This window comes from Eubalaena glacialis, chromosome X (assembly GCF_028564815.1).
Source record: "Eubalaena glacialis isolate mEubGla1 chromosome X, mEubGla1.1.hap2.+ XY, whole genome shotgun sequence".
NCBI classification, from domain to species: Eukaryota; Metazoa; Chordata; class Mammalia; order Artiodactyla; family Balaenidae; genus Eubalaena; species Eubalaena glacialis.
Genome location: NC_083736.1, coordinates 13,654,160 through 13,677,440, shown reverse-complemented (window position 1 = coordinate 13,677,440; position 23,281 = coordinate 13,654,160). Strand labels below are relative to the sequence as shown.

General features: G+C 39.8%; 1 long non-coding RNA gene across 1 annotated transcript in view; it reads right to left on the bottom strand.

Moving 5' to 3' along the window:
- LOC133082449 (uncharacterized) overlaps nt 1–23,281 on the bottom strand; it is a 161,259-nt gene that overhangs the window by 105,538 nt on the left and 32,440 nt on the right. Inside the window, exons 2-3 of the long non-coding RNA XR_009698952.1 lie at nt 7,286–7,349; nt 5,510–5,619 (exon numbers count right to left, since the gene is read on the bottom strand). This is a non-coding gene — a long non-coding RNA (uncharacterized LOC133082449). The remainder of the gene's footprint in view (nt 1–5,509; nt 5,620–7,285; nt 7,350–23,281) is intronic.

The following is a 23,281-nucleotide window of genomic DNA, read 5'->3' as shown; positions in this document are numbered from 1 at the left end:
CTAGTAACAGTAAATCATATGCTAACTCAGTAACTATAACTAGAATAGCCATTATAACTGACCTATTGATTCCAGCCTCTCTTAAATGTTATTAATCACTGTTCGTTCATCTTGTGTTATCTCACATACTGCAGTAGCCCTGCTTAACACAGCTTCTGATAACTGCAAAACCACATGGCATAATTCTGACCTGTGCTTTTGAAATCTTAATTTCTATTTTCAAAATTATTCTTAAGCCAAGAGTATGTATTTTTTAATTTAGAAAGTTTTGTTTCCAAAGACTTTGGTGAAATCATAAAGGTCACCGTGCCCATCAGTAGTCAATAATAGTGTCTCTTAAAACGTGATCTACAAGCACCGGCATCAGAATCATCTGGAAGGCTTCCTTACAGTCCAGGCTTCTGAACAAAAATCTTGGAGGATGAGGATCTGCATAAATGTTCTTTTAAGCCACCAAGTTGGTGGTAAGTTGTTATAGTAGCTATAGGAAACTAATACAATCTCCATCATGGGATCCAGATTTGGTCTTAAAAAATCCTTGAAAGTGAGAGTTTGGATCATGCCAGGGCTCTATCCAAAGATGTTTTTGTTTTCAGGCACCTTCCTCTGTCTTCCTATGTGATGTGCCCTCACTCACACTCTGCAGCTGATGGGATACTCTACTACTTTTGCTGCCTTCTTGCCAGTTCTCTGCTAGAAATTTCCAGAAGCTGTACACATCTCACCCTGAAACTTGATCCTCAACAACTGTGAGATGTGGCATGGTCTGTCACCTTGGCATCTAACATGTTTGGTCTGTACCCATTTGGCATTATAAATTGGCTTACAGTCTTGGCTATCCTTTCTGAATATGATTCCCTAGCACCTCTGCCTCCCTTAACCTCATGAGTTGCTAATACCTTGTTTTCATCTGTGCGATTAGTCCCTAAGATTCTTCACTGGATATCATGGTAGGGAAGCGCATGGAAATCAAACAGTTCCCTTCCTCTGGACATCTAAACTGCTCATCTAAGAATGACACTTACTTTTCACTTTCCTTAAACAATCTTTTCTTTTATTACATTCTCCCTTAATTGCATTTCTGTTATTAACTTTGCCCCAAGTGCATCTAACTATTGACTTTCATTTCTTATTCAACTTGGGAAGATCCTGGGCTGTATTGTTAATTTGCACTTCCACAGAGTTCTAGAGATTGTCATTTCCAATTTCATGTGATTTTTCTTATAGCTGTAGAACTTCATGTTCCAGGTCTGTAAGATATTTAGTGAAATCTGTAAAGTTGGTAGCAGAGAACAAGGTGGCCTGTGCTTCTTTGTCAATTAACACTTTCATGTTCTGGGCTTCTGAAAAAGCCTTCCATTATTTAAATAAAAATTTGTGAAGAGATTTTTGTGGCTTCAATGATACTGAAAACACAAGGACTTTTAAATAGCACTGTTTTCATCATTTAATTCTTGTTTATTGTCACAGATAAGTAGATAATTGGTAGTTTTGATACTTAAATTACTCAAAGAATCCATCATTAAATTGATGGCATTGTTTTCGTCAATTTAATGCACGCCGCATGGTTTCTGTTGCTGCTTGCATTTCTAACTTAGTGGAAAGACTATTTGGCTAAGATACACTCTTGAAAAATGGATTCAGAAGGCTGTTTCTTTGAGAAGCCACTACTATCTCTTTTCTCACTCTTACTTGATTGTTTTGCCTTCTAATTCATTGGAAGATGGAAGGAACTGAGTGTTTTAGTAAAATAAAGGATGGAAAGTGTCCAGTGGATTTGGTAATGAGGAGGACCCGGTCACTTTATATAACGCAGTTTGGTAGAGACAGAAGCCAGATTGCTGTGGGTTGAGACGTGAATGGAAAGTGAGGAAGTGGAACTAGCAGTGGGAAAGATGAGAAGCAGAGGTGAGAGACTGGATGGTAAATATCGGGTTGGCCAAAAAGTTTGTTTGGGTTTTGCCATAAGATGAACTTTTTGGCCAACCCAATACAAGGGACAAATGTTCAAAGAGGGATTTCAAGAAGAGAGAGCCTCTAGGATGTTAATTGGCTGGGGAGAAAGAGCCAGCAGCAAGACAAAGCCTTTCAAGAGAGGGTATGACTGAGGGAGCAGGACCCTGGGGTAAAGGAGGAGATGGAGGGCATGTGGATGGCGGCTAAAGTGGAAGGGCTGGTTGGTTGGTAATAAGAGGAGAGGAGCAGCACTTTCGGAGCCTGGAGGACAGGAGTTAAGTATGGGCATGTCTGAAGATGCGCTCGTGGGGAGGCTGGGCTGAAAGTTGGAGGAAATCATGCCTGAGGGCCTCAACCACTCTCCACCAAGGAAGAGGCTTTGTCATCTGCTGAAAGTGTGGGGCTTATGGATTGAATAATGGCTTGAGGAGCATGGTGGCGATTTTCGATGTTCACTGAGAAGATGTGAGAGGAATATGAGAAAGAACAAGAGAAATGATCAAGGGATGGTACTGTGGCCCTGAGACTGAACCCTTGAGTAGGCAGTAGCGTCTAGCTTTGTGGTTGTATGATTTCTACCAACAGTGTTCAACCTCTGGGTATATAAGCAGAAGATACAAATTGTGGCCTTAACCCAGAGGCTTTAAAAAAAAATCTGTATGAAAATAATCATAGGATGGGGATATGAGGGAATTTGAAGTACTGGTCCAAGTTGGGTAGGGAAGGTAGGGAGGCCAGGAGTGGGATGACAGACTGGGAGCTAATGGAAGGACAAAGAACATCCCCATTTGAGGCTCACAACAATCCTTCAGATAAATAGTTTAATCAGCCTAACTTTGAAGATGAGGAACCTGAGGCTCTGAGATGTGAGGTGACATGTTTGGTGAGGTACTTAGAGAAGTAACCAAGATGAGCCACACCTTTCCTGGTCCACTGTCTCTAACCTTTCCAGACCCCACAGTCCCAGCTCTGTTCCTCTTTCTGAACCCCAGCGTGTGTAAGGGAATATCTTTGCATACTTATATTTAACTCAAATAACCTTTGGCCTCGCCAATCTGTGCCCACACAAATGAAGTCACAGCAACCCAAATTTTATTTGCTCATTGCTTCCACCTTTGTAATACAGCACTTCCCTTTCAGGCAAAGCCTCCCTGTTCCAAGTATATTTTGGAATCCCCAGGGGTGTGTCACAAGTCCACTCCCATTGGGTCCTCTGCTGCATTGCTAGGTGACAGTCGAGGCCAGTGCCCGTAAGAGCCCTCATGGGACCAAGCAGTGGTCTGTGACTTAGAAAGTTCCTTACAGATAAGAAAACTGAAGCACAAAGACATTAGTCACTTATCTATGATAACAAATCTACACAGTAGCAGAGCTGAAATTCAAACTCAGGAAGTCTGATCATACTGCAATCTTTTACAGGTTTTTGGTGCCAATGTTATACCGTCTTCATAAAAAACACTTGGAAAATGTTGTGTTTCTAAGCTTTGGACTAGTACAAACATCACTGGAATAGTCTGTTCTTCCAAGGTTTTGTAGAACTCCCCTGTGAAGCTAGCTGGACTGTGAAAGTAATTGACACCTTTTGTTGGTCTACAAAAATCAATCAATTTAAGCTTCCTCTCTCCTCTGAAGCCAATTTTTGGTAAATTAAATTTTTGTATAATATTAGTCTTTTTTTTAATTTTTGGTTTCCGATTTTATTTGCAAGGTATTTGGCAAAGCCATCTCTTAATTTCTTTCTTTTTCCCTAATCCTTCGTCACTGTGGCTATTTTATTTATTTATTTTTGGCTGCGTTGGGTCTTTGTTGCTGCGTGCAGGCTTTCTCTAGTTGTGGCGAGTGGGGGCTACTCTTCATTGCGGTGTGCAGGCTTCTCATTGCGGTGGCTTCTCTTGTTGCGGAGCACAGGCTCTAGGCACACGCGCTTCAGTAGTTGCGGCACACAGGCTCAGTAGTTGTGGTGCACGGGCTTACTTGCTCCACGGCATGTGGGATCTTCCTGAACCAGGGATTGAACCCACGTCCCCTGCATTGGCAGGCAGATTCTTAACCGCTGTGCCACCAGCAGAGTCCCTCTGTGGCTATTTCTAATTTGTCATTTCTTATTTTGTGGATTTGTGATTTCTTCCCAATTTTTCTTAATTAGGTTAGCTTGTTATTTACCCATTTAATTCTACTTTTTAACACAAACATTTTTGGGTGATTTATTTATTAATAATACTGGTTTTATTTTGGTTCTATTTTCAAATTTTTCTTTATTAATTCTGTCATTTCTTTAGTTGGATACTTAATTAAATTTTATTATTTTTATATAATTATTTATGAATTTTTCTTTGAGCACTGATTTAGCTCTAGCCTATAGGTACTGATATGTAGTGTGTTCTTTATCACTTTCTTGCTAGTAATTCTTTAAAATTTATTTTTATGAGTTTTTTTAAAACTTCTAAGTGAAAGGCCTTAAAATTTTTTTAAATTAACTTCAAGTTTTATTGCAATATGTTCAGAAAATATTTCCTGTACCAATTCTGTCTTTCAGAAGATATTGAATTTTTCTGGTGACATCATATGTAGTCAGTTTCTCTTGGATACTCAAAAGAAGATTAAATTCTCTATTTTCAGTGTGTACAATTGAATATATTTCCATATGTAGCATATTATATAGTTTGGGTCTTCTGTAACTTTTGGTGCTATTGCATGAATGTTCATGTTCCTCCAAAATTCATATACTGAAACCCTAACCCACAATGTGATATTAGGAGGTGGGGCCTTTGCTAGGTGATTAGGCTATGAGGTTGAATCCCTCATGAACGGGATTAGTGCCCTTGCAAACGAGAACCCAGTGAGCTCCCTCTGCTCTCCATCATGTGAGGATAAAACAAGAAGTCAGCAGTTTGCAACCTGGAAAAAGATTCTCATTAGAATCCAACCATGCTGGTACTCTTATCTTGAACTTCCAGCCTCCAGAACTGTGAAAAATAAGTTTCTTTTGTTTATAAGCCTCCCAGTCTATGGTATTTTTGTTATAGCAGCCTGATCTAAGACAGCTGGTTTTGGTTTTGGTCATCTTGCTCTGTCTTGGGTTATCTTAAATAGAGCATAGGGTTGTCACCCAATCTGAGGATCTGTCTGTTTTTTTCCTTAAAATGTGAGTTAAGCCCAGTTACATGTATTTATATGACAGATACATTTGTTCTTGGTTTTCCTATTTGGGTGTTATATTGATCGACATAACTTTTACATCATTTTCTTTGCTTTCTATCATAGTTCTTTTGATATTTAGCAAGGTCGGTATTTTTGTTTTCTTGGTTATATTTGTTATTATAACTTTAAATAATATTCTTTAAAAATATATATTATTATGGCTACCAAGAAAGAGCAACAATAAAACTGTTTTGCATCTCCTTCCCCTCATATCCCTCTTCTCAATATTGATTTTTTTAATTCTTCCTCTGCCACTCTATAAAGCATATTTCTGAGAAAGTATCATGTGGGGAAGTGAGTAAAATTTGATTCAAAACCACTAAACAATTAATAGATTAAAATATATGATCACCTTTTGCATGCCAAGCAGATGATGCTGCTGGTGATACCCATAAATGAACAGGCTCAGGTCTTCACCCTCAGGAAACTCATGAGGCAGATCACCAGGTGGATAACTGAGAACTGGATAAAAATACCTGTTAATTATACTCCTCAGTAAGAATTCCACATTTCTTATCATTTTAGTGTCTTTACTTGAATATTTCAAGACATTCTGAGGAAATAATCTGCCTAGTTACTTAAATGCCTTACATAAGGAGCTCTATTAGGACATTTTCATAACAGGGCACTATTACCATAATCAGTGAACTGCTGTTGAAATTTATCTGAGACAAAAGCATACTAATTCTTATTTTTCTCTGGCCCAATCCTTTTTGGATTGTATTGGGCCAGCTAGCTAGAAAAAAAGCTGATATTCAAACACTTCTATAAGGCAATAGATTATTTTTTTATTGGAAAGATGGCTTTGTTTTAGACCCTTCTGCTGTATTTTATAACATACTTAATGGCTATTTATCTTATGGAAAGTCATGTTAGTGAATGCTTTACAGATATGAAATTCACTGTAGTGACAACCTTGACAGATGGGTTTGGAGTGATACTCTTTACATTGGTAGCTTGTAGTAGAACTAAGTAGCCCGGGCTGGGAGTTAAAATGCTCAAGATCTTCCTAGTCCTCAGTCTAGAATTTACTAATTGTAATCTTGGGTGACCACTCCTCTGCATCTGTAAAACGGGGACAATATTCCAATTTTAGTATATGTGCTGCTGTAGTGAGCACGGGGACAATATTCCAATGACCACTGTGGGGACTGAATGAAATCAGTATGTGGAAGTCTTTGTAACCTGAAAAACCTTACACGTGAGATGGGATGAGGGGTGTATTGGTTACTGATTGCTGTATAACAAATTATCCTCCCCCCCACTCAAAACATAGCAGCTTCAAACAACAAACATTTATCTTACAGTTTTTGAGGGTCAGGAATTTGAGGGCAGCTTAGCTGGGTGGTGCTGACACAAGGCTGCAGACAAGGAGACAGCTAAGGACATAGTCATCTCAAGGCTCAACTGGGGGGGGGAATCTGCTTTCAAGCTCACTCACATGACTGTCGGCAGGATTCAGATTATCGCTGACTGTTAGAGGCATCTGTTCCATGCCATGTAGCCCTCTCCATAGGGCAGATCAAAACACAGCAACTGGCTTCCCTCAGAGGGAGTAGGTGAGAGGGCAAGAGAAGGTACCTAAGCTGAGAGCCCAGTCTCTTTGTAACCTAACCTAATATCATCTTAAAATTATAATAAAACTGTTGCTAACCTTGCAGAGCCCCTAAGATCTGTCTTAAAGTGTCAGCTTGTTCTAGACTATGAAGGAGCTAATGAGGGACAAAACTTAGAAAGTAAATTTTATTTGCCCTGGTTTATAATACCTGAGTCTGAAAAAAAGTTATAACGTATGTTAAAATCTTGACAAAGTATACTTAATTTTGATGGCTGTATTTCCTTGGCTTATTGCTTACTGCCTTTGCCTACAACATGAAAGTTTTTGTTTTTTTTTTTGCCTAGATAGCAGAGATTGTGTGTGTGACCAGAATAATTTCCTGCACTTTATGTTGACTTTATTGACTTGACTATTTAAGGAAAAAAGAGAATAAAGGTTTCTTGTTCTTTACTTATGAAAGAACTAAGATTCTTTACAATTGTGTTACTTTCTTTTTTATTTTAAAATATTTATTGCCACTTTCATTAAATATAGAACCAGATGTTGTTTCCCAGGTACCCATAATCCTACCTTGATCAAGTGTCCCAGTCTCCTGTGGCAACTTCTTTGATTTTTGCCTTCTCCAAATCAGATCCTTAAAACAGAAAAAGATAAATAAAACTTTCAGAATATATTTTACACCTAAAACTATCTTTGTGATTTCTTGGAGGGCTTCTGGAAAAATCACAAAGGTTTGTTCTCTTACCTTCCAAAAAGAGAGATGCTGGAAATATTAGGTTTCTTTATTAGTTACCATTGGTGAGTTACATGGGAAGAGTAGTCAAATAAGAAGAGATATTCAGCCTTCCCTAGGTTAAATGTGCTTAAGTAAATGTCATGAATGTAAGTATTTTAGAAATTGAATGCTTTGGGGGATTTCCCTGGCGGTCCAATTGTTAAGACTCCGTGCTTCCACTGCAGGGGGTATGGGTTCGATCCCTGGTCAGGAACTAAGATCCCACATGGCACGAGGCACAGCCAAAAAAAAAAAAGTTAACTAGACCACAACCTTGTTTCTTTAGTTTGAATCTAGCATCTTCTAGGACAGTGGATTTCAACTGGGGATATATATCAGATTTACCCATGGGATTTTATAAAAATACAGATATCAAAAAACTATTCCAGACTCACTGAATCTCTTTAACTTGATATTCTTGGTATATTCTTAGTATATGCTTACAGTAGTCTTGGTATATTATATATATTGTGTTTCAGGATTATTATATATCTCAAGATTTTTTTCCTTCTGAATAATTATGTTCATCCATTTTTTGGTGTTCATCCATTTGTATACATCAAATGTAACATTCATTAACTTTGTTGAAAATAGGCATAATCATTATGCTTAAAGACATTTGTATACATTTTTAGAATGACGTTATTATCTTTGCTTTTCATGGCCCGGAAATAATCTAATTTCCTAGTCAGTTGCATTATGCTTATTATGAATTCTCATCAGACCTTTCACATATGAAAATTTTCAGTAAACGTTAGTCTTCAGTGACAGTCTTTTTGCTCTGCAGATAGTTTTTATTTTACTCGAATTTCTTGCTTGAAAACTCTGCTGTAAGCTACAGGTCATGTTTGAGTCTACAACAAAAAAGGACCATCTCAGAGCCTTGTGAAAAAGGACTATAACAGGTAATTCAAATTACTGACACTTTGAAAAAAAAGATTCTCAGGTACAGGCTTCTGATGGCATTGCTTAGACAACTTTAAGATCATACCAGTGCACTGGGTCAGGATTTCCAGAACTCTTTTTAGTCAAGAAGCAGATGGTTTCATGACACTATTGACCCAAGAGCCAGCAGAACAAGAACTAATTACATCGGAGTGAATGAACTGATGAGAACATTTTTATTGTGGTTACTTGTTTGAAATAAAGTTGATATTTGTAAATATTTTCCCCTTAAGATTATATAAGAAAGACCTTTCCCTTTCTACTTAAGCTGTCTGTAACCTATAACATTTCTGACAGCTTTATTGGGATGTAATTCACACACCACACAATTCATTCATTTAAAGTATACAATTCAATGGTTTTTAGTATATTCACACAGTGAACACTGCCATCACCACAGTCAATTTTAGAACACGTATCATCCTGAAAATAAACCCCGTACCCCTTAGCAGTCACTCACTGCCCATTACCCCCATCGCTCCAGCCTCTAGAAACCACTCATCTACTTTCTGACCCTATGGATTGGCCTATTCTGCACATTTCATACAAATGGAATCATATGTGTGGTCTGCCGTGTCTGGCTTCTTTCACTTAGCACAACGCTTTCAAGGTTCACGCATGCGGTAGCACCTATCAGCACTTCATTCTTTCTGATTGCTGAATAACATTTCACTGTATAGGTTTGCCACATTTTATTCTTTCACCAGTTGATGGATGATTTTGTGACCCATAACATTTAAAATAATACTTGATTCTAACTGATACCTTTCCTTTCTCTGCCGCTGCCCCCAAATCCCAAAACTTTCACTAAGTTTCCTTATTTTTTATGGCATAGTTTCATTAAGAACCTGTTCTCCTTATTACTAGAATTAATTGGAAGACACAATTAGATGACCAAGATATTACCTGGAGTATCATACTTGAGAATTATGCTCATTGAATCAGGTATGGCCAGACACTTTTATGGAACTCAAATTGATTTTATTTCCGGAACTAATACCTACAAAACCCTCCCAGGAAAATGTGCACGGTACTTAGAGGGTCCAGCCTTACATGAGATCAAGAACGTTACTTCCTGCAGGCCAGGGAACTTGGTACATTTGGGGGACCTTGAGGAGAATTTATAGGTAATGCAAGTGAAATCTGATACAGAGTGTTTCTTCGGCTTGGTTTCCTAGCTTCAAGGTAGCAAATAATAGAGGCTTTTAAAAGTCCAATCTGAGTTTCCTTATGAAAACTTCCAGCAAAGTTAACTTAGGAAGGCCTATATAATACTAATACTTGTGATATCTGTGTAAATAGTCAGGCCAAACCTGAGACCAGCCTTATTTTGTGACCATGAATAACCATTCTTAGAGATTAGTTTGATCTCTAGGAGGCAGGGAGAGAGAGAGTATAAGGAAAAGTGTAAGACTTTGGAATGCGCAAAAGAAATTATTGAGTATCCTTTCAATGGAATGCTGGAGTCTCAGGATTCTCTCATCCCACCAGTGCATAGGCCTTTGCCTTTGACAAGGCTAAGACTCTGAAGAGATAGAAATTAACTAGTAGAAAACTTATGACAACATAAATAATTCTTGTCCACAGAAGTACAAACTAGCTGTGTCCCGTGGAATGCAATTTATTATTGTCCAATGATTAGACCAGTTTTTGCAAATTCATTTCAACATTCCTTTACTGTATAGAAATTTGTGGTTCTTTGCCTTCTTTGTAACGTCTTTTCCAGTTCTCTGTTAATTAATGAGTTCAATAAAAAATATGTGCCACTTGTTCATTTTCCATTTGTATGAGAGTCATGATTTTGCTTTTCTTGAACATTATCCTTTAACATCCTTAATAAACCAAATCATCCCGACCCCAGCTTTGTAAATGAGCAGCCTGAACTGCAGGGTGTGGCTGGCTGTGCTAAAGGTAAAGAGCAGCTATGGAGCAAGGGATGAGCTGGAGTGGCCCTCAGGGCTGGCGGCTCTCGGTTCTCTTCCAATTATTTCTAAGAATGGGACAGAGGCAGGGAATATATGAAAGAACCCTTTAGTGAAATAGTTTATAGTAGGAGAAGGGAACTAGAAAGTAAACACACACACACACACACACACAAGAAAGTAAATACAATAGAAAGACTGCCAGGACACCTGGGTTCAAGACTCAACTCTGGGGACTTCCCTGGTGGTCCAGTGGTTAAGACTCCACACTCCCAATGCAGGGGGCCCGGGTTCGATCCCTGGTCAGCGAACTAGATCCTGCATGCTCCAACTAAGAGCCCACATGCCGCAATTAAAGATCCTGCATGTGGCAACTAAAGATCACACACGCCAACAAAGATCCCGCATACTGCAACTAAGACCCAGCACAGCCAAAATAAATAAATAAATATTAAAAAAAAAAAAAAAGACTCAACTTTGCCACCCATTAACCATGTGACCTAGGATAACTTTCTTAACCTCTCTAGTTTCCTCAAATAATAATACTATCTCCTACGGTTGTTATGAGGGTTACAATGAAATGAAACTGTCATATAAGGTGATCAGCACAGTGGCCTGCAAGGAGTATGTACAAAATAAATGGCGACTGCTGCTGATTGTCTTTATTATTATCATCATTATTATTCTCTAGACCTCAGTTTCCTCAACTGTCAGAAGAAGGAGGCTGGCTTAGATCAGTGTTACTCAAACTTCAATGTGCTTGCTCTTGGGAAGCTTGCTTAAGAGGCATTCCTAAACCCCTCCCCCAAGTATTCTCCATAGGAGGTCTGAATGGAGTACAGAAAGTAGCCTTTGTAACAGGCACCCAGGTGATTCTGATGCAACTGAATTTGAAGATTTTGCATTGAGGAGGACTCCACTAGAGGATTTAAAATGTGTCTTTAAGTATGAGCATAGCTGTGTTTTCCTTCCACATTAAATCCTCTTATCAGGAATATCAGATAAAATACTTCCCCAAGTGGTAATAGAATCTTCATTATTGAGATCCTGAGAGAAAGGGTAGAAAATCTTAGGAAAAGAAAATGGGTGGATCACTTTGCAAAGCTGTATCAAGGAGGATAATTGTACCTAGCACTGGATAAAATGCACATAATTTTAAACAATGGTCTTGAATTGACTATTTAGTGATTGTCTCATTTGAAACAGGAAAGAAATCTGAAAGCAGAGACCCCAATCCCAGAGTATTCAACACCTACAAGCTGAGCACGCAAAGTGTGGTCCCTGGGCCTGCAGCATCAGCACCACCTGGGTGCTCGTTAGCAACACAGAAGCTGAAGCCCACCCGGATCTGCTGAATCAGAACCGGCATTTTAACAAGATAGTTAGGTGACGCACGTGCACTTTAAAGGCTGAGAAGTCCTGATATAGAACACAGGCCAAGCTACATAAATTAGCCAGGCAACAATTAATTACTAATCATGTAATGCTTATTAATTAATGGTTCCCAGTTGATGGGACACATTAAAATCACCTGGAGAACTTCAAAATGCAGACCAACTCCAGAGACTGACTTTCAAGTGGGGCCCAGAAAAAAATTTTATTTTGAAGGAGCCCCCCGGGCAATTAGGGTTCACAGCCAGGTTGGGGAGCTATTGCAGAGTATGAGAAATGGGAGTTCAAGAAAAGGATGGAAAGGAGCAGAAGAGTAGGTCTTGAACTGACCCTTAAAGTAGGGTTCAATTTTTGCAGAATGAGGAGCGCGCGCGCGCGCGTGTGTGTGTGTGTGTGTGTGTGTGTATGGAAAAAAGACTGTAAGACAATGTTATTGTAACTTTCTTCTAGGGAGAGAATGGAAAACACAAAGTGAAGGAAATATTGTTCTCTGGGGAGTTTTAGCAGGATTTTAAAACAATAACGTTTCTCTGTTAGAAAGGGTGACATGATGCTGCACGTATCTTGGGAGCCAATGTCACATTTGAGTAACGTTTAGAAGCAATTTGAATGGATAGAATATTATTCTTCTCAATTCCCACTTGGGGTTAATATGTACATTCTTTTTCTCACATAAAAGACAGTTTTAAAGTCTTGCTCTACTTTGAGTAGAAATAATCTAAGCTTGGATTCATTTCAAGAAAATGGAAAATATTTCTATTGGCACAACAGTCTGACTCCACTGGATTCATTAAACATCAGATGAGATAATGGATATGATTGTAATTTGAAATGTGGGACATGCTATATACATGTCAGCTCATGGCCTGGATCCCTTCTGCCGCTCCCAGCCCTGCCTTCCGCACTCTAACTCCGCACAAACTGGCTATTCCCCACGGCTCTTCCTGACTCCCGATCAGATCAGATGTCCTCCCTCCAAAGCGTTCTTGCTTTTTTTTTTTTGGTCAACCTTATACCTTGACTATATGTCCAATGTTGCACTTCATAATCTTGTGTTATAAGTTATTTGTTTATCTGTAGGCTTACTCTATTAGACTTAAGCTATTTGAGACAAGTGCTTTTTTAAATTCATATCTGAATATCTAGTGCTGAAGTTTCATTTCTCATATGTTGGCATAAACTCCTAACAGACCCCATCTCTTGTGGATAACAACCATAAATTCTGGACAAATTACAAAAAACAACTAGATGAAAGCTCTGCATAATAAACCAAGATAGGCAGATTTTGCAAGGACATTCAAATTTGGAAGAAATGACTGACACATTGCGAGTTCCCAATTTTTGCAGATGGCACAATGGCAGGCTGTGATCACAGTGTGGTGCTGTCTTTACCTGCTTTCTTTCTGACCTGGGCAACCAAAGGACAGAATTCAGGGAGGCCATGGCTGTTGGAAAGTCCAGGAAGGCCCAGAAAAAAGAGAGCCAGAGTAGGTAAACTTCAAATTCTATATTTAAACCCCACTCACAATCTGACTCTGCATCACATGCATGGTGAAGACCCAAGCTTGCAGCTGAGGCTAAAGAAACTGAACTGAGATATGAACTGCTATGATGCTACAGATTACATTCTCTCCCAGTGTTCTATATTCTCCTTTCATAGCTCTTATTTTCCCAGGAATTTCTTAATATCTTCCTTCCCCAATAAGCTCCATGAAGCAGGTTCCAAATGGCAGGTTGGATTATTGTTTCTAATCCCTTGGTAACTCCCTGTAATAGAATTACACACCCATGCCTGTGGCCACGCAACCTTGCAGTAGCTCCCACTGGAGTAAGTGGAGACCATATCCCTGCCTCATTAACTTGCGTTTGGCCATATGATTTGATTTGACCAATGAAATATGGACAGAAATGACAATGTACCAGTTCTGAACTGAAGCATTAAAAAGTACAGTATGTCAGTCTGGATCCAATCATGAAACATAATGATTTGAATAGGGCAAGTTTAGTATAATGAATTATTAAACCATGATAGACATAGACATAATGGGAACTCTAAATGATACTCCAGGGATAAGAAAGAGTACTCAAGGAAGGACAAACTTGGAATAAGGCTGCTTCCCAAGGAGAGGTTTAGATCTCAATGGAGAGGGTATGGCTGCAGCCCTTTGGATGGTAGAGATGTTTGCTGGGTTGCCCTGGCCAGAGCTGGTCCACAATCACCAGGTATCAGGAAACAACTCTCTGGGGTACAGGTGAGCTGAGGGTGATGGGCAGGAGCATAGAGTGAGTCAGCGTATCTGGAGCCCACTCACTAGCAAGGTGGTACAAAGCCTGTGATACGTGGTGTCTGTGTTGAGAATGCTGAAGGAAACACCCTCAGGGGTACAAGGGAGCCAAGGCTCACAAGTGGGCATGCAGAGAGAGCTGGGGCACCACTGCCAGCATGAGGCCTAGAGTACACCAGTGTCCACATTAGGAGAGTCATGCCATGTAGGTCCCTGTGCCAGGTTGTGTAATCACTGAGCGATGGTGCACTCTGAGCGCAGAGCTGGGACAGAGCCCTACTAGATGTTTCTACATACATGTACCATGCAAGAAAAAGTAAAAGCACACTGGATGCAGGAAAAGAAGCCCCCTTCCTCCTGAAAATTTCCCTCCACTGACAAAGCTTACTGTACAGGACAAATGACGAAAGAGTCCAGTCTACTACTGCAAAGCAGGTACTGAAGGGTGAAGTTGGAGTTGAGAGCAATAAATCAGTAATTGGCTCTTTGAGCTGCTACCCTCCATGAGAAGAGCGTGGCCCAGAGAGTCACTGCTTTCTCAGACTGAGTCCTACAATGTGGATCAGACAGGAGCATGATGTGGAGTCTGGCCTACCCGAGCTGTGATCATTGAAATGACAGCCAACTTTGAAACCCACGAGTATAAAGTAAGTGTTCATTGTGGCAAGCTGTTGACATTTTTGAAGCTATTTATTATATTAAAAAAATTACTAACACATCTTGTTTTCTTCCATGTCCCTTGTGTCTGTGCCTAGATTATAAGGGGAGCTCGATATATATTTTTAAATGATTGTTATTCAAACTTTGGGGCCATTTTCTGATTGCTCTGAAGGTTTAGCTCAGGTGTTGTCTAATGGGCTAGAGACTGAGTCACCATTTTAGGTACATAGCAGAATAGGAATAACATCATGAAGAATCTTACTGGATTTTGAATCTGATCTCTAAAAGAAAAAAACCTAAACCCAGGATTGCTTTTTTTAGCTCTTGGAATCCGTGTAGCTCCTTCATTGTGAAGCTATTAGGCCATTAGGCCTGGCTTCCTCATCTAACTTGGTACCTTTTTGATGTGGCTTTGGGGGAACAAAGTAAAAACTAATCAGAAGAAGATTGTCTTGTATGTGAACTGGCTATAGCTCAAAGAGTGAATTTATGGGTGAAGAGAGAAAACATAATCAAAACATAGCCTCTGCTTGTAGGGCTGTAACTATCATAAGTTAATTTTATGTTCCAATCTTCTTCTCCTGTTTGGGGTCAGAGCACACATCACACCCTCATATATAACTGACTAACAGTGAAGAACTCTGTCCTTTCTTGCATTTATTGTTGTGTTGATATTACTTTCATTACACCACAAAGAACCATCAGCAGGCATTAACATTCTTTGGTCAACTGAAATTATTTTACAAATATTCTTTTATATTTATTTATTATTTTATAAATACTTTATAAATAGCTTTACTATAGAGATACGAATCCCTTTCAAGGATACCTGGTAGAAATTTGAGTATGGTATTTCTTTTTTTTTTTTTTTTTAAATGGGACTTTTTAAAAAAAATTTATTTAATTTTGGCTGCGTTGGGTCTTCGTTGCTGTGCGTGGGCTTTCTCAGGTTGCGGTGAGCAGGGGCTACCCTTTGTTGCTGTGCGCGGGCTTCTCATTGCAGTGGCTTCTTTTGTTGCAGAGCATGGGCTCTAGGCACGCAGGCTTCAGTAGTTGTGGCACATGGGCTCAGTAGTTGTGGCACGCGGGCTCTAGAGCGCAGGCTCAGTAGTTGTGGCACACGGGCTTAGTTGCTCCGCAGCATGTGGGATCTTCCCGGACCAGGGTTCGAACCCATGTCCCCTGCACTGGCAGGTGGATTCTTAACCACTGCACCACCAGGGAAGTCCCAGAGCATGGTATTTCAAAAGTGAGCACTGATTTTGCCACAGCTGCTGGCCATCGCTATCAGAGGACTGAAGAGTTTGGCCAGGCTTCTCACAGTGCCCTTAGTAGTAGAGCTGCCCCCTAACTTGTAACTGGAGCTATGTTAGAAGAGCTTATTATCATTTCTATGTTTGCCCTGAAACCTCACCCTCAAAGTCAGCTGCTCTGCATCTGCTATCACTTTGGACTTTGTACTGCTGCTGTTACTTCTTCTCCCAAGTCATCGCCATTCTGCCATACAGGGGGTTTTGAGTTAGTTTTTCATAGTGGGTTTTATCTTTTTTTTTTTTTTTTTAAGCACACTGTTAACCCTCCCTCGGACTAATAGTATAGTTATTTATTTTCCTTCCAAGGACATTCATTAAAATACTTTCACAGGGACTTCCCTGGTGGTGCAGTGGTTAAGAATCCACCTGCCAATGCAGGGGACACGGGTTCGAGCCCTGGTCCGGGAAGATCCCACATGCCGTGGAGCAACTAAGCCTGTGCACCACAACTACTGAGCCTGCGTTCTAGAGCCCACGAGCCACAACTACTGAAGCCCGCGCGCCTAGAGCCCATGCTCCGCAACAAGAGAAGCCACCGCAATGATAAGCCCACGCACCACAATGGAGAGTAGCCCCCATTCACCACAACTAGAGAAAGCCCACGTGCAGGAACGAAGACCCAACCCAGCCAAAAATAAATAAATAAAATAAATAAATTTATTTTAAAAAAATGCTTTCACAATAAAATCATACATTATGCTTGTAATATTTTAGGTCCATAACCACTCTGTTTTTAGACTTTTAGTCTCCCCTTTCTCCACCCTAACACTCATCTAAAGAATCTAAAATTGGTTTCCATTTATTTGTTTACTCTTTTCCTAGCCTCTCTTTTCTGAGCTGGAATAACTTTTGAGATGCATCTCTGAACAAGGTTTTTCAAAGAACAGAAGTGATATGGTCACTTATAAATGAAGCGTACAAACAAGATGTAGATCTAGAAAGAATTTTGGACAAATGCTCTCCAACCTTTTTTTTTTTTTTTTTTTTTGGCTGCGCTGGGTCTTTGTTGCTGCGCACAGGCTTTCTCTAGTTGCAGCGACCGGGGGCTACTCTTCGTTGTGGTGCGCGGGCTTCTCATTGCGGTGGCTTCTCTCATTGCAGAGCACAGGCTCTAGGAGCGCGGGCTTTAGTAGTTGCAAGTTACGGCGTGCGGGCTTAGTTGCTCTGCGGCATGTGGGATCTTCCCAGACCAGGGGATTGAACCCGTGTCCCCTGCATTGGCAGGCGGATTCTTAACCACTGGATCACCAGGGAAGTCCTCCAGCCTTCTCCTTTTGCTGTTGAGGTTTAGAGAGGTGAAGTGACCTGCACTAGGTTACTAACTGGTGGCCAATTTGGGACCAGGGCTCAATAACCCTTCTTCTCTCGCAGTTCTCTCTCTCTCTTTTTTTTTAATACATACATACATACATATATACATTTATTTATTTATTTATTTATTTATGGCTGGCTGGCTGGCTGCGTTGGGTCTTCGTTGCTGTGCGCAGGTTTTCTCTAGTTGCGGTGAGTGGGGGCTACTCTGTTGCAGGGCGCGGGCTTCTCATTGTCGTGGCTTCTCTTGTTGCGGAGCACGGGCTCTAGGCACGCAGGCTTCAGTAGTTGTGGCACGTGGGCTCAGTAGTTGTGGCTTACAGGCTCTAGAGTGCAGGCTCAGTAGTTGTGCCACATGGGCTTAGTTGCTCCAAGGCATGTGGGATCTTCCCGGACCAGGGCTTGAACCCATGTCCCCTACATTGGCAGGCGGATTCTTAACCACTGTGCCACGAGGGAAGCCCCCGCAGTTCTCTTTCCACTGTGTCATGCCACAGAATCAGAAAATGGGAGAGCAGGAAAGCATGTGAGAGATCACTCTATCCAACCATATTATTTTAAAGACAAGGAACCAGTGCCAGGGAAATTTGGACATCTGGCCTAACAGTGATATTCTTGGTCTTCTAACAGACATCCCAAATGGCCTGCTTGCTCCTTTCAATCTCAAAGTAAGAAATACTTCAGTAAATCTACAGTCCAAGGGACCGACCCTGGTGAGACTACTCACTGAGGGCATCTGTGGCTCATACCCTCATGCTTGTTAGGCAGCTGGGCCATCCTCATGAGCAGGCAGAAGGATGAGGTGTGCTAGAAAATCTCTCCCAACAAAAACATCACCGCATACATATCCGTTTTGAGAAATTAATTCTTCTGGGTACTGAAAGCATCATTCTCACTTTTGGAATTCCCTATTAAAATGCACATAATCCTAAAGAATCGTTTTGAGTCATTTCAGATGTTATTAAGTAATATTTCAAGGGTTTTCTCTGCAAGAAGGGCTCCCTTGATGTGCTTTTGTAATAAAGGAAGGGAACCAGGAGAAAATAGTTCTGAAATGAGATGTTTCTCTTCAAATCAAGCTCCCTAAACCACACTTAGGACTGAGTTGGATTTAAATCCTTGCTGACTTACAGAGGCAGCAGTTCTTAGCAAACACAACCACATTGAATAGTTTTATCTAAACTATGCAAAATGTAGGTAGAATCCCTAGATTTTTCTCTTCATTCTCATTTTGCAATCATTAAAGACCCTACGTAGAGGGAAGGGTAAACATTGGAGCTGAGGCTTAAATGAAATAATCTAAACACATTCTTGATTTTATTTGCAATCTACATATTTCATCAATTCCGATGCACTCCCACCTCCCCATTTTAACATTTCTGCAGTTGAGGGGTTTCTAATGGTTGGTTGTATCTTACAAGTATTGGCAGCCAGGTAGGTGGTCATTGTCATGTTATTTATGGCACCAGTTCCATCATTGTGTTTATGTTGTTGTCATCTCAGTTGACTTATATACACTGTTATTACCACACATGTTAAATTTAACTGGCATTTAAAATATCTTCCATAGATTATTCTATGATTTGGTATTGAGACATTAAGATATTGTGAATGCAGATTGGCCACGAAACAGCCTCAGGGTGTAAGTTTGATATCAGGGAAACAAATAGCTGTCATTGAAAGAGTGATAACAATTTCACATTTTCTTTCAATGCAATGACCACGTGCTTTACGGGATCTAGGAAAGGAAGATAATCATAGGTAGATGAAACTCTGTTACGTTTTGTTATTCACATTTATGCAGAAAGCTTTACCTATATCTCCCAAGCAAGACTGTACCAACATCTGCATTTGCAGAATTTTCTTCCAAACTGGCAGCTTGAAAGAAAATCTCGAGGATAATAGTGAAGTATCATCTTAAGAAATGCTGTATTACTAAAGCTCTCAATGGCACGTAAGACAAGATCATATGTATTCTATGGTATAACACAGATATAAAAACAAAACATAGACATGGAAATGCTGTGTTGAAAATTAATTCAAAAGAGTTCAACAAAAGAGACATGCACCCCAATGTTCATAGCAGCACTATTTACAATAGCCAGGACATGGAAGCAACCTAAATGTCCATCGACAGAGGAATGGATAAAGAAGACGTGGTACATATATATATACAATGGAATATTACTCAGCCATAAAAAAGGATGAAATAATGCCATTTACAGCAACATGGATGGACCTAGAGATTATCATACTAAGGGAAGTAAGTCAGACAGAGAAAGACAAATATCATATGACATCACTCATGTGGAGTCTAAAAAAATGATACAAATGAACTTATTTACAAAACAGAAATAGACTCAAAGACATTGAAAACAAACTTATGGTTACCAAAGGGGAAGAGGGGGGAGGGAGGGATAAATTAGGAGTTTGGGATTAATAGATACACACTACTATATATAAAATAGATAAACAACAAGGACCTACTGTATAGCACAGGGAACTATATTCAATATCTTGTAATAAACCATAATGGAAAAGACTATGAAAAAGTATATCCACGGGACTTCCCTGGTGGAGCAGTGGTTAAGAATCTGCCTGCAGGGGACACGGGTTCAAGTCCTGGTCCAGGTAGATCCCACATGCCGTGGAGCAACTAAGCCAGTGCGCCACAACTACTGAGCCTGCACTCTGGAGTCCACGAGCCACAACTACTGAGCCTGTGTGCCATAACTACTGAAGCCCCTGCGTCTAGAGCCCGTGTTCTGCAACAAGAGAAGCCATCGCAGTGAGAAGCCTGCACACCACAACAAAGAGTAGCCCTCGCTCGCTGCAACTAGAGAAAGCCTGCGCACAGCAGCAAAGACCCAACGCAGCCAAAAAAAAAAAAAAAGTATATGTATGTATAACTGAATCACTTTGTTGTACACCTGAAACTAACACAACATTGTAAATCAACTGTATTTCAATTAAAAAAAAAAAAGAGTTTGGCAATAAATTTGAAAAATCCCTAGGAATTAAATCAGTTCATTTCGTTCATACGTCCCTTTTGATGTATGCATAAGAGCAAAGCATTCTTAAAATCTATATTTAAATCTAAGTCTAAAAAGTTCTTTCAAAAATTATACAATAAAATTTCAAAGTAATTAGGAAGCACTATGTCATAACTTAATTTGAACATTTTTTCTTTCTTAGTGTTAAATAAATAATGGTGCAACTTAAAATTGATGACATTTTGGATTCAGTGGCAAAGCCTGGAAAACTCCAGGTCCTCTAACTGTCAAATACTTTGCACTATGTCCATTTATAGAATGCACCCAGTGAAGAGAAGAGAGCTGATGAAGAAGAAAGAAGAGGAGGAACAATAACTGTTACAAAATGTGTCTGGGGTAATTCTTAGGTAATAGCAGTATCTATCAGGGAAGGAAGCTGCCCCTTGAGTCTATTTTCAAGTTACTTTGACATTTGCAACTCAAAACTGATCTCTTTTTTCCTGGTGTCTGAACTTCCGCTGAAAAATTATCAGAGGCATGAACTTGAATTATCTTGATTTGCTGGATGGGATGATTACCTATGATGATTTTTTAATCATACCTGTGAAGACTCTACAGGAGGCCAAATACAGTTATGGAGTTAACCTTTTAATTGGTTTGGTTGTTATTAAGCAGTAGGTAATCAGATAAAGTGTGGAGGGCGAGGTCAAATTCACCTTCTTAGGCATCAGAATGCAGATGTGGTCCCCTCCCCCACGAATGGCTGCCAAGATCTGAAGATTTGTGTCCTCTTACATTACATCCTAGAGGTAGTGATGTAGCACCTATGTGATCATAAATGGGGAAGATAATGTGCAGGCTCTGGCACATAAATGACTGGTCAGTTAAGACTTTTCACCATAATGGCCTTTCTTTAGTTACACCACCATTCAGACAATTTCTTTCTTTTCTTTTTCAGAATTATGATTTTTCAAACACCAAAACACCAATAAATGAAAACTCCATTAGAAGTAAATTTTCAGCATTACAATTTCAGACAAAAATGTACCCACTGATTTTATTTGGCATTATAGTGTTTATAGTGAGAAAATGTCATTGAGAACAGATATGAATAAATCTTCATTTTATAATATATTACATACAAATTGCATAGTTTTACTTTCAAATTGTTTTTGTTACTTATATAAAGTTGTTTTTGTTATTGAATTGACATATATTTCCATCTGTGAAATTGTGTTTGGGTATCTTGGATTGGGATGGAAGGCATTATAATTCTCATTAAAATTAAAAGAATTGGGACTTCCCTGGTAGCACAGTGGTTAAGAATCCACCTGCCAGTGCAGGGGACACGGGTTCCAGCCCTGGTCCGGGAAGATCCCACATGCCGCGGAGCAACTAAGCCTGTGCGCCACAACTACTGAGCCTGCGCTCTAGAACCCACAAGCTACAACTACTAAGCCCACGTGCCACCACTACTAAGCCCGCGTGCCACAACTACTGAAGCCTGCGCACCTAGAGCCTGTGCTCTGCAACAAGAGAAGCCACCGCAGTGAGAAACCCACGCACCGCAATGAAGAGTAGCCCCGGCTCTCTGCAACTAGAGAAAGCCTGCACAGCAACAAAGATCTAACACAGCCAAAAATAAAAAATAAAAATAAATAAATTTTTTTTTTAAAAAAGAATTAAAGATTTTTAAATTTTAATGGCTTTTCACTTAGCAGCAGGGATTTTCAGGGAATTAATTAATGAAGGAATAGTTATACTTAAGAGTCCTGGATTTAAAGAAGAAATAACCTTGCTAATGAGTATATGATCCAAAGAGGTTTCCAGCTTCTTACAAGTTTTGAAGTTTCTTGAGATTCCATCGAGACAACCATGAAAGACCAGTGCCCCAGGCTTGGTCTTGGCTTGAAGCCCACTGCCTAATACCAAAAGGCTCAAGTGTGGAAGGAAGGGTGTGCCAAGTTCATTGGGACGCTCTTCTAGGCCATTTGTTTTCTCCTTTGCCACATTTTACACCGAACTCAGTGGTCTGTCTTCTCATCTTTGTATCCCCACTACCTATCTTAGGGTCTTATACAGAGTCCACACTAAATAAGTGTTCACAGATTTTTTTTAAGGCCAAATTTTCCTTAAGTTTTTAAATTATACTTTTTATGTGTAGAGTTAGTAACTCCCAATTTTTCTGAAGAAGAAAACCCTGCCAGCATTTGACATGAGAATTTTAAATCTTCACCTTTAAAAAAATTATGTTCATATTGAAGGGGAGCAGAATATAACACCTTTAAATATGGCTCTTTGGTTTAAGGATTATCTTGAGCTGGATGTTTTTAAGAAATTGCAGACACAGGAGAAGCTCTAAAAACCAAGTGAAAGTTACTCTTTTGTAAGAGACGTTTACATCTCCCCAGGAAGACATTTACATCTCCCCAGGAGTATGAGTAAATCTCTAGAAACTTACCAATGGAGAAGGCACTGACTTAAGTCTGCATAACAACCATAACCTTGTTTACTGTGCTTTTCCTGGTCACCTTCCATAAGTGCCGCTCTCCCCGCCCCCCAACATCTTTCTCTGGTCTTTAGCTGACAAAAGAAAGGTATTGAAGGTGGTGGTGGTTTGGGCCATTGCAGGAGTTACTCAGTTTCCCTGGGTCTCTCCCATGTAATACAGGAGGCATATATGTTATTAAAGTTCTGTTTGTTTTTTCTTGTTAATCTGTCTTTTATTACAGAAGGTCTCGGCCAAGAAGCTAGAAGGGGAGAAGGAAAATTATTTTTCCTCCCTATAATATAAACAAAGGAGAATTGAATTAGCTTTATTTGGTCATTTTTGCCTTCCTCCAGTCCCATGCCCCCTTCTAACTGGATGTAACTGGGCTCCTACAAAGTCAAGATTGAGAACCTCCAGAACAGAGGTATTCAAGGAAAAGAAAAGTTATCAATGACATAGGTTAAATCAAAACAGAAAGA